Consider the following 10,748-nt stretch of genomic DNA (forward strand, 5'->3'; position numbering starts at 1 on the left):
TAGGCATAACCTTGGGCTGCTTTCAGCTGCTTTCACAGTGGAGACTCATGGGTAGGCTGACAGTGTGAAAGGCAGCTGTAGCTTTGTTTGTTTTTCAGCTGTAGTAGGCATGGTTGAAGTGGGTCCCATCCAGAATATGTAAATTCCTACCGGATGCACTAATGCAATAAGCCATAGGTCTCAAGTAGCATTGCTCAAGTGTTGACTTACTAGTATTTGATCATGCTTCAGAAATTACATTTTTCATTACTGGCAATAGGATTGGGTGGGTTTTATCTTACAAGAAGACACACGGAAGGGTACAGTCGATGCTGGCGTGGTTGTCAGAATGTGATTTCCAGCCACTAAATCTCATGACAGGTGCTTCATATTTCTGGGCTCCCGAGTTATTCCCCAATGATGTAACTAGAGAGAATGTATCATAGTAGCATTACCATTTGCTATTTGCACAGCTCTTCTGCAAGGAAACATTTTGCTTTTTTATGTCCAGTTTATGAGTGTCACAAATGAGTTTTTGGATTTGTAAAACATCGTAGTGATATTCGCCTTGTATGGTTGATGTGAGTCAGTTGGGGTTGTACATATAAAGTGCATTAAATATACATATACCGATATTTTGCTTTTTAGTGCATATCACCATCCTTATCATTGCATTTTTATTTGTCACTCAACAGATGTTTGTTGAATTAAATGACTGCAGGAGCCTAGTATGGGTATTGTGTGTGTGGGTTTTTTTTTTAAACAAATTCCTAAATTACAAAAATGCATGATCTACATGTTTACCTCTGTTCAAGTGAGTTCCTTTATTCGAGCTCAGCCCTTCTTGATTACGTGTGTGTAGAGGCAGGGATATCGGCAGCTGAATTTAAGTCCGTGAAGCACATGCTAAGGTCTGCCTGTAATGTTATGAGAGTTCCTTTCCAACAAAACTATCAGGGCAATTGTGAACAGCTCTGTTTTGGGAACTTCAATTTTGGAGTCCTTTGGCTTTAGATAATACCTCTCTGGGAACCATTACCCAGCTTAATCAGCCCCTTTATTCACCATATTTGGCTCTCAAAGCTTTTTGGCTGTCTCCAAAGATCAAATAAGCCTTTGAAGGACAAGACTGGCTGCTATAGAGACCATTCAAAAGAATATACCCACGGCTGAGAAGGCAGTCGCAGAAAAAGAAATGGGAACTTGAGAAGGCATTCCAAAAATGCCCCGAACAATGGCTGCTTGATTGAAAGAAGTATTACCCCAAGGTGGCTGCAGTGAAAGGCAGTTCCCACTGAGGGATGTCTGTTAAAAATCCATGTCATTACTCTGTAGCTAAACTTTATGTATATTTACACACACACGCACACACACACACACACACACACACACACTTGTACGAAGATAAACAGATGTGAACTTCAGACGTTCCCTTGTAAATGTCTCCCGATCTCTATGGCCTGTTTATAGCCCTCCATTCCCATTCCCTCCTAGTCAGGATTACCTGTCAGGTGCTTTCACTTTTATATACACTCCTGAGTTGATGGCACCGGTAGGTACCATTAGTGGCTGAGACATGTGTTGATCAGGATTCATGATAAAGGGCTTTGAAAACAGTATGCTAAGACTTTGGAGGGAAGGTAGATAGTGGAATTGATATATCCTTTTATTTCCTGCTCTTTGAATAGACATGTTGGTGGGAAATTGCAGAGATGGGTTCAGAGTGCCCCAAAGCAGCAGATTCCCACCACTGGTGACGATATAGATTTTTCTCTTCTCATCGGGCTCCCAGTCTCCTCCTTTCTGCATCCATGCAGATCTGGCCCATGTGATGACAAGACAGGACCTTCACTTGTCCTTCATTTCACATGTGGCAGTGTGTTGGTCTCAGCCCTTTAGTAAAGTGTAGCATTCCTACCGCATTTTCAGCCCAGCACTGTGAAACTGTGTTAGTTAAGCTGTACCTAGATACCCTGGTAGGAACATTCTGATAGACCACAGTATAAGTTCAGGAGAAACTTGAAACTAAGAGATCTGTAGACCATTCTCTGAGGGTTGTGAGAGGATGGGTTAGCCTTTCACTTGTAGAAACCATGCAAAGTCAATCCTGTTTCTCTGGCAATTAAGGGATACCCTGGAGTGCCTTTTTGTTATGTGTTGTCTGCTTGTCAACATTTTATAATAGGCCATTTACCTATTTAGGGGTAGAGTTAATATTTTAAAATAAACAGAAATCTCCTCATAAAACTGAGGTCTCATTTGGTAAATTTCAATCTACCTGAGCCACTATGTAAACAGTGAATGCTGACTGATCTCAGCCATACCCTCCTTCAAGAGGAAAGAGAGAAAAACAAAACAGCTATATTGCTCAACATTTTTATTGTGTGAGTTTCAGAAGCCATCACTGTCCTTGCAGCTGACATTGGTTATCACCGCTGCACTCTGATCATAACACAGAGTATATCCTTGCTATCCTTATACTTAGATAAAGGTGTCTTGACCTGCCATTCAAGGCTCTTCCCCATCTATCCCAATCTGCATTTGTAGACTTAACTCCTTCTACCCCTTTTCAGATGCCTCATGCTCCAACGAAGCCACATTCTTCACTGGACCTGTCGGTCCATGGCTGGGCCTTGTTTCATTATGTGCTTTCAATGGAGTGTGCTTTGTCCCTATCATTCATTCAGCTCATATTTAGTGAGTACCTGCTATGTGCCAGCCCTTTTGCTGAGCTCTGGAGATGCAACTGGAAGCAACATAAACATAATCCCTGTGTCCACATCCCCAAGGTGTTTTTGTCTTCCAAACCAAACCAAGTGTATCAGTGAGGTACTTCCCTTCTATTCCTAGCTAATGTAGCCTTTCCCTCCTCCATGCACCTAGAGCTTTCTTCCTGTGCATCTACCGTGGAATTCACCCCTTTCTACTCTGCATTCTATCTCTTTGTGAATGGAGCTTCCTTTCTAGAATTTCTAGAAAGGAGGGCCTGTAGCACAATTCAGCTTTGTATTCTCCATAGTATTTAATGCAACCATTTTACTAATTCAACAAGTTTTTATTAACTAACTGCTCTATTCAGGACATTCTATAAATGTTGATATTTATAGAGAACTTTAGAATGCATGAAAAATATGCGTGCCAGAAAGACTCTCTAATGTTGATACTTGAGAACCTAAGAAGCTTTTATGAGGTTGAAAAGGTGGATCCCTCATTGGAGGGGATGGGATAACGACCCTTGAGGTCTGCCTTCTTGAATTGCATAAAAGAAATGTGCTTCTACCAGAATAATTTATTCTATTCGACCTAAATCAGAATCTTTTTAAAAAAAATTTAATGATTAACTTGGTCTGTTTTGCTTGGGTTTCCTTTTGTGCCTAAAATGCTCATGTCAAACAACAGCACGTTAAAACCCAATTTCAGATTTTGTAATGGTAAGCCTTGTGACTTCAAATTCTAAAATTTGCAGATGCCTTTTAACCAAAAGAAGATTCAGCACAACTCCACTGTTACCTGCTTGCCCTATTTTGTTGTAGTTTTCCACAATAACTGTAATGTACATTTTTGTTTTGATCGTAAGAACATCAAAGCGCTGTGTATTTTTGTGTTGCTAAGCCTCTGAAACCTCCAAATCACATTGATTTGTTTGCTGACTTAATATTGACTACTTTGAGTTTGTGATTGCTTTGGACTCTTGCATTTTGAGAGAAAAAAAAAGAAGTTAAATACAGATTGTTGATTTTATTTAAGCACACAGTACTGTTTGTGCCTGTGACTTCAGTTCATCTGATATGTTAGGCCTTCTTTTTAAAAGCAAAACCCTAACAACTTCAGGGTTTCATATGACAATCCTAAAAGATCAGATGAGCTAACTTCTTAACATGTACTGCAAAGGTTGAAAATGGGACCCTGCAGGCCTGACACATCACCGATGGGTGGTGGGGCAGTGCAGCAGGTGGTTTTTTAAGCTTGGCTTGGTGGGGAGTAGAAAGAAACTGATCTCCAGAGTATGATGAGAAAAGAGAAATGATTTGTCCTTATTTGTATTCCCAGGTTTCTCCCAATAAGTCATCCCAGATTTATCCGAACCATCCCGGAGCTAAGTGTTCGGCCACGATGAGGGGAACCAGTAGCATGACCTCCTGGAAAGAGCTCTGGGCCTTGGAAATAGGAACCCGAGTTCTAGGGTTGATTGTGACTGACTTTGCCTCTCTATCCAGGTTGACTTATTCTCTAGTAGTAAGTGATGTCCAGGTGCCCAGGTGATGAATTCTTTCCTTTTCTTTTTCAGAATGAAGACCTAAATGACCTCAGCAAATCCTCCTCTAACTCATGGGTACCCAGACTCGAACTATTTCATGATTCACAACCAGGACCTCACATCTTCCTCCTCTGTAGATGGTACGATGCATCCATTTCAGTTTGTTTACTTTACAAATCCTCAGGAGTCCGTTGACTGAACTGCACGTTCTTTATTGTGCCAAGCAAAAAAAGCACTGTGACACCAGGACAATGAGTCTGCATAAATTTCATCTTCAACCTTAAGGACTTAGCTGGCCACATGAGCTGCTGTGCCCCCCACCATGCTGCGAGAGAATGGGTTTCCTCTCATCGCCATCTACACGATACATTTCATCTGCTGCTGAAACTGTGCGACAGAGCATCGTTGTAAATTATTTCACACAAAACAGTTCGCGTTGGGTGGAGAGAGTGTTAAATATTTAACATAGGTTTTGATTTATATGTGTAATTTTTTTAATTAAAATGTAACTTTTCTTACAGCGCACATTTTTTTTTTTTTTTTTTTTTTGGATGTGGAACTGAGGTATGCAATGTTCTGTTGTAAAGAGTGGAGCAAATGCTTAAAACAAGGCTAACAAGAGTAGACTAGGGTACAGCCCTTGTTTTAAGATTGTAACTCAGAAAAATAATATAAGAATCATAGTGCCATAGGTGGTTCTCAATTGTATAGTTATATTTGCTGATACTATCTCTTGTATTATAGCCCTGGTGTTGAGCTGAGATCCTTACAAGAATTGATCTGAATTTTGTATTTTTCCTGTAAGGCAATAGGCCATGTTAATTGAACTGAAGAAAGGTATATAGTCTACTGGGTATTTTCGAGTGTCAGCTTAACATTGGCAATTGAATGGAAGCCGAAAGATAAGAAAAGGAAATCAAAGTCTTCCATTGTACATACTGTACAGAGAAGGAGACATGGGCAATCCCTTCAAATCAAAAGTTCTCTTTGGAATGAACAATGTGGGTGTTTGTAAATTCTGGAAATTTCTGTCTATTCATAATAAACTAGAGACTGTTGATCTTTCCTTCTCCCCTCCCCACACTTCTGTAAGCTTCCTGCTACATTGCACCATTTTCTTTTGTGCACATATTAAGATGTTTCATTTCCTACACTGTCTCAAGAAAGATACTAAGACAAGTGAGCTTGTCTTTAATTTCTAACCAGAAATTAAAATTCCAGAAACTGTTTCATTTTTTAATTTTTTTTTTTTGTCATGACCAGAGCTACATGCCACTTTCTTTAAGAGCTTATCTCATGCTTTCTGAGAACTTCCAGTGTTTCATGATTAAATTGAATGTAATTTGGCCCATTTGCCCTTGTGGGTACTAGGCTATTAGTGATTAGTTAATAAAACCCAGTGTACAGAGAGCCCACCAAAGCTTAATGACCAGCTATTGAAATATCTTGCCAGCAGTGAAAATGTTAATCTTTTTTCTTCTTTGGTAAGTACTCATATCTTGGAATTTTTCCTTTGGAAACAGAAAATGGCAATGAACAGACTTAAAGATATTGCCTACAGAGTTTTCAACCTTTTTGCCGGGAAACTTCCTATAAATTAAGTGAGTAGTGCCAATATCAGGCTCCCTCAGAGTCTGTGTAAACTCTGTATCAGAAATTCCTAGCCCTACTGTTGATGTAGCAATGTTTTATTTTTTGTAGAATTGTGTTCCCTGGGCAGGGGTGGGCTAAAGGAAAGAGCCAGGGTTGGGGGTGCTGTACTCAAAAGGGAGGGGAGATAAATGGAACCCCTTACACTGCTGAGGCCCGTGTTACTGTTAATTCAACTGGATGGCCTGTACCTCACAGACTGTTGTACAATGTTCATTGTTGCAGATTCTAATCATTTGCATGCTCATCAGTTTCTAAGATAAATAGGTCTGTAGTCATAAGAATCCATTGTTTTCAAGGAACTTGCTAAATTACATCATTTCCTATTAGGAGAAAACACTACCAATTATAAAAATCTGATAAGAACTTTTTTTTACTCTTTTATGAAAAACACTTTGTTGGTCAAACTAACTTTCATTTTTCAAGTATTCTGACTCATACTCTTGCTAGTGTAGGAGACAAGTAGGCTATCCTGCTCTTTCCAAACAGAAATCAATGAACAAAGTCAGCCCCTATCGTTTTCCTGTCAAGCTGGTTATTATTTCTCAAGGAACCTAAACGTTGATTATTACCGAGATACCTCTGCATGTGGAATTATCAACCAATTCTGGGTGAGAATAGAAATGAACAGACTGGAAAACCCCATCTCGTGGTGTCTAGTTCTCTGATGTTTTGTTCAGTTAAATAGCATAAGGGTAGACATTCTTATCTAAGCTGCTTCTAGTGGTCCCTAAGCTGGGTTTGAAAGTGCGATCAAATTTCACCGATTTGAAACTGGAAGTTGCTGGTATTTGAAGGGGGGGGGAAGGGTTGATCTTGAGCAGCTGCTGAGTCCGTGTGTTCAGTTCCTGTTGGGGAGACTTGGCTTTTATCCATTTCAAAGTATTTGTAGGCCAGCTAAAAGCTCACATTAATGGGGATTCAGGTGGCCTCTGTTTATAAGTTACTGCCTTTTTCTTCATGAGACCACTTTCATAGCATTCTTTTTTAGAGACTTAGGCAGAGTTTTAAAATTTTTCCTTTGTGGAGAGAACAAATATATTTCATGACTTTGATGATAGCTTCGTTCTGGGCAAAAAAAAAAAAAAAAAAAAAAAAAAAGGTTCTAGAACCAGCTAGAAGTGAAGAGAATCCATTAATGATCAACCGCCTGAGTCAATACTGTACTGATGTTACATTGGTGGCTATTTCTTGCTCACTTTCAAAGGTCAGGGACTCTCTTGACTAATCTAGGTTGACTGCAAATGTTCATTTACTAAAAATCATCTAGCCAGAGGTGGAGTAAAAATCATCTAGCCAGAGGTAGAGATTTCTAACTTTTCCTTCCCTGACTATTGTTTCCTAGCTAGTTATCTTCTAAATGTGAGACAGAGTGTTAAGAAACAACTGTACTATACTGTAAGAAACAGGGTTGTGCAATCCTGGAGCTCTGTTGTGTTCCTGAATGCAATGTGCCATGTAGTTGAAAATTTTAGTTTTATTTACTAGAGGAGGTTGAAGATGGGGGAGGGGTGCTCATTGTCCACTGACACGAAAGAGCCATGAGAAATGGGATGGCTGTGAAGGGCTCCAAATGCTTTGGCAGAGCTCCGTGGGTCAGTCCATCACATGAGGAAGTGTTGAAGCCCCAGACACTGTGGGAATTAAGACCTTGATTGGGGAGAGACAGAACCCTTTGGAAGGCATGTGAAGGAGGATGGATGGAAGCCAAATATGAAATCGCTTCTTTGCAATGACTTGACAGGGGAGTTGAGTGTTCCTAGGACACGGTGAATGTTGGTTGGCGGTGATGCTGCATTCATATAGGCTGCTGAGAAACCGGAGAGGAAAACGCATGAGCTGCTAGGGATATGAAGAAATGTGACATTGCCAATACTAAGGAAAGGCCTCTCGTCTGTGACCTTTGCTATGGAGAGCATAAACAACCTTCTTGTAGTTAGTAGAACATCAAGGGTTAAATGCTGGTGCCTGTGGTCACTTCCAAAGCCGAGACAGAGAAAACCTTGGAGGCCCTCCCATAGCTCCATAATCCAGCCCCTAATTGTAGATAGAGAAAATGTGCATCAGGTGGCATGTTGAGGTATCCCTCCCTCCTTGTAACCAGAACATCATGTAAGTGCTGGGAGGAAGTAGAAGGATGTTGAAGGTGTTTCACCCTAATCTTAAGGAATTTCAGTAATAAGGAGCTTATTATGAGCTTATAAGATTAGAAACTGTATGACTTAGCTGGGGAGTTGTCTTCCTTTCCTGGTTTGTTGATGACTTGGCATGTGTGATGTATATACCAAGAGATCTGGTGTTTTAGACTTTTGCCATTCACCCTGCATTTCAGTTTCTCTCTTTGCTTAAGTGATTAATTTCCCCAGTGTTAACCAATATACCACATGATAGGACAAATACAGTGAACAGGAAAACTTGCCTGTATTTGTATAGACATTTTTAGTGCTAAGGCTTTTGTTGTTTTAGAACATTTCTACTGGATTAAGAATGTAGTTCCTGGGACAATTTTTCTTGCAAAGCTCTTTCCTTACACCTCTTGGCTACAGGGTGGGCCAAATTAAATAATATATATTTTTTTCATTTCATGTATGTGCAGTTTGGTTTATCATCTGAAGATGGTGGTGCTGCTCATGGTGCTACTTCATCTGTGTATAAAAGGACCAAGCATGGTCTGTATTGCTACCAAAACATTTATTGTATATATGTGTATAACATGCATTATGTATATATGTAACGGGTACCAGGCCAGGTATATATTTTTATTTAGAAGTGTTTCACTTTTCCAAGTTTTCTTTAGAGTGTTATGCTTATTTTCAGTTTTTTCCCCCCTGATTCTGTCTGGTACTTAGAACTGTAGTGTCTTCATCGTTAATTAAAGAAAACTGTCTAAATGAATTCGCAGATGTGAATGCTAGTGATCCTTAATGTCTTTGATTATGGGACATAAAACAGAAACTGCCAATTACATTTTGCTGGGGTGTTTGAGTCAGAGCAGTGTACACTGTTAACATAACTTTAATAAATGATTTTGAAACAGATAGGTTGCCTTCACCCTATCCCTCTTCAGTTGGCTTTCAGTGGCCAACAGTATAAAGAAAACGACCCCTGAAAATCTGTGAAGCTACTTGTGTTGCTGGTGGGGCAATGGGAAGAGGGAGGGGGAGGAAAGATGTGTTCAGTTGAGAGGCACTAGAAGGGCCTTGTCGACCTCCAATGTGCGGAGATCCCCAAGAATTGATCAAACACAGATGGTCACTGAGGGGACCTGGGGTGAGCGGGGCCTACCTTGCTGACCCTTTCCTAGGTCCCCAGTGCTGCTCATCCATGTCAGCTGATGGCACTGAGTAGTAAGGCAGGGAAACGGCATTGCTCAGCCCTGGCTATATGTCTGCATCGTCTGGGTAGCTTTAAAGAATTCAGTGGCCAGGCGACTGCAGAGATGCTGATTTACTTTGGGGTGGGGCCTGGGCATCCATCATTGCTGCTGCCGTTGGTGCCTCTAGAAGATTATAGTACAAGCTCAGGGCTGAGAACCACTGCTAGGAAGCATTGCCCTGTCTGATTACTAGAGCCACTTACTAGAAATGCTGGTTCCCTGAGCTGTCTGAGAACGGGTGTTTCTACAGCTGACTCATGGTGTCGTTGGCACATTTGGGAAATTCTGATTTCTGTACAAGGGGAGCCTTTTAGATTGTGTCACCACTAAAAGGTATAGGATACCTCTAATTTTTTAAATTGAATTTACTGGGGCGATGATTTTTGAAAATAATAAACCATGTTGGAGCCAACTCCGGAGCGCACTCCTCCCAAATTGAGCTTTCTTGCCTAAACAATTTAAAAGAGATGATTGATGAATCCTAAGTTGTTCAGACAAACTCAAATGATTGAACATTTTGGAAACATTCAAAGTTTTTTTTTATTTGATTTTTTTGATGTGCCTCATGCCCCACTCTTTTCCACCCTAATCTGGTGTTGAAGCCGGAGAGAGAGATCTTCCTTCTGCCTGGCATCATGGATGATGTTCTCATTGTTAAGAAGCAGCACATAACTTGACTGAATAATGCTTGAAGTAAATATTTCATCTTCACTTTCTATTAGCTTCCTCCATTTTTATTCTTAAAAACAAAAACAAAAAAACCCCTGACTTTTTTCCTCCCAGTGGTATTACAAAGCAAACATGCTAACCTTTATTGAAATGACACATAAACATCACTAATTAGTATTAATTTGAGGGCAGTCTAGTTGAAATGAACTACTGGTGTAGTTTATAGCATAATTGTCTTATTACCTTTACAGAATGCAGAAACAAACTAGAGCAAGTGCAACACTGTCAATAAAAGGTCTGCGAGAATTTAATAGTCATCGAGAGTTGTAATTACTTTCCTGGTTCTGTCATAAACAACAGCAACACTCACTCTGCATTCGTTCCAGGTTCGCCACCAGGATTTACATCAATGATCTCAGTGTATCCTTCCAGCAACTCAGAGGTAGACTATCATTATCCCTATTTCCCAGATGTGCAAGCAGAGGAGAGAAGGGGTTTGTCTGCGGCCAAGTTTGTATTCTCATAGACACCACTGCAAGTCTCTGATTTCTAAGTACTTTTAAAAAATTATGGTCTCTACATTAAAAACTATCACTCCAGCTGCCTTTTGTTATTCATTTGCTGAGCAAATATGACTAATCTCCCATGAGCCTGAGAGTAAATCTCTGTCCAACTGGTAACTTCCACCCTGCAAAGTATCAGGGCCTTATTACATTGGTTTCCGTTCTTTATATTTGTGTCTAGCTTAGATCATTCAGGTCCAAAGTCATGTTCTGGTTCCCTATTGTTTTTCTCAGTAAATGCACCTCGCTTTAA

The 10,748-nt window shown here is 40.2% G+C and overlaps 1 protein-coding gene across 4 annotated transcripts in view; it reads left to right on the forward strand.

The window, feature by feature from the left end:
• Positions 1 to 10,501, forward strand: part of IRS1 (insulin receptor substrate 1) — a 59,432-nt gene extending 48,931 nt beyond the window's left edge. Inside the window, exons 2-4 of one of the 4 annotated variants that reach the window (XR_008557438.1) lie at positions 4,268 to 4,377; positions 8,484 to 8,556; positions 10,319 to 10,501. The gene's annotated coding sequence lies outside the window, so the exon portion shown is untranslated. Of the gene's footprint in view, positions 1 to 4,267; positions 4,778 to 8,483; positions 8,859 to 10,318 lie in introns of those variants that run through there. The other 3 variants (XR_008557437.1, XR_008557436.1, XM_008145093.3) reach the window with 3 other exon arrangements.
• The last annotated feature ends 247 nt before the right edge of the window (positions 10,502 to 10,748 follow it).

This window comes from Eptesicus fuscus, chromosome 11 (genome assembly GCF_027574615.1).
Source record: "Eptesicus fuscus isolate TK198812 chromosome 11, DD_ASM_mEF_20220401, whole genome shotgun sequence".
Lineage (NCBI taxonomy): Eukaryota > Metazoa > Chordata > Mammalia > Chiroptera > Vespertilionidae > Eptesicus > Eptesicus fuscus.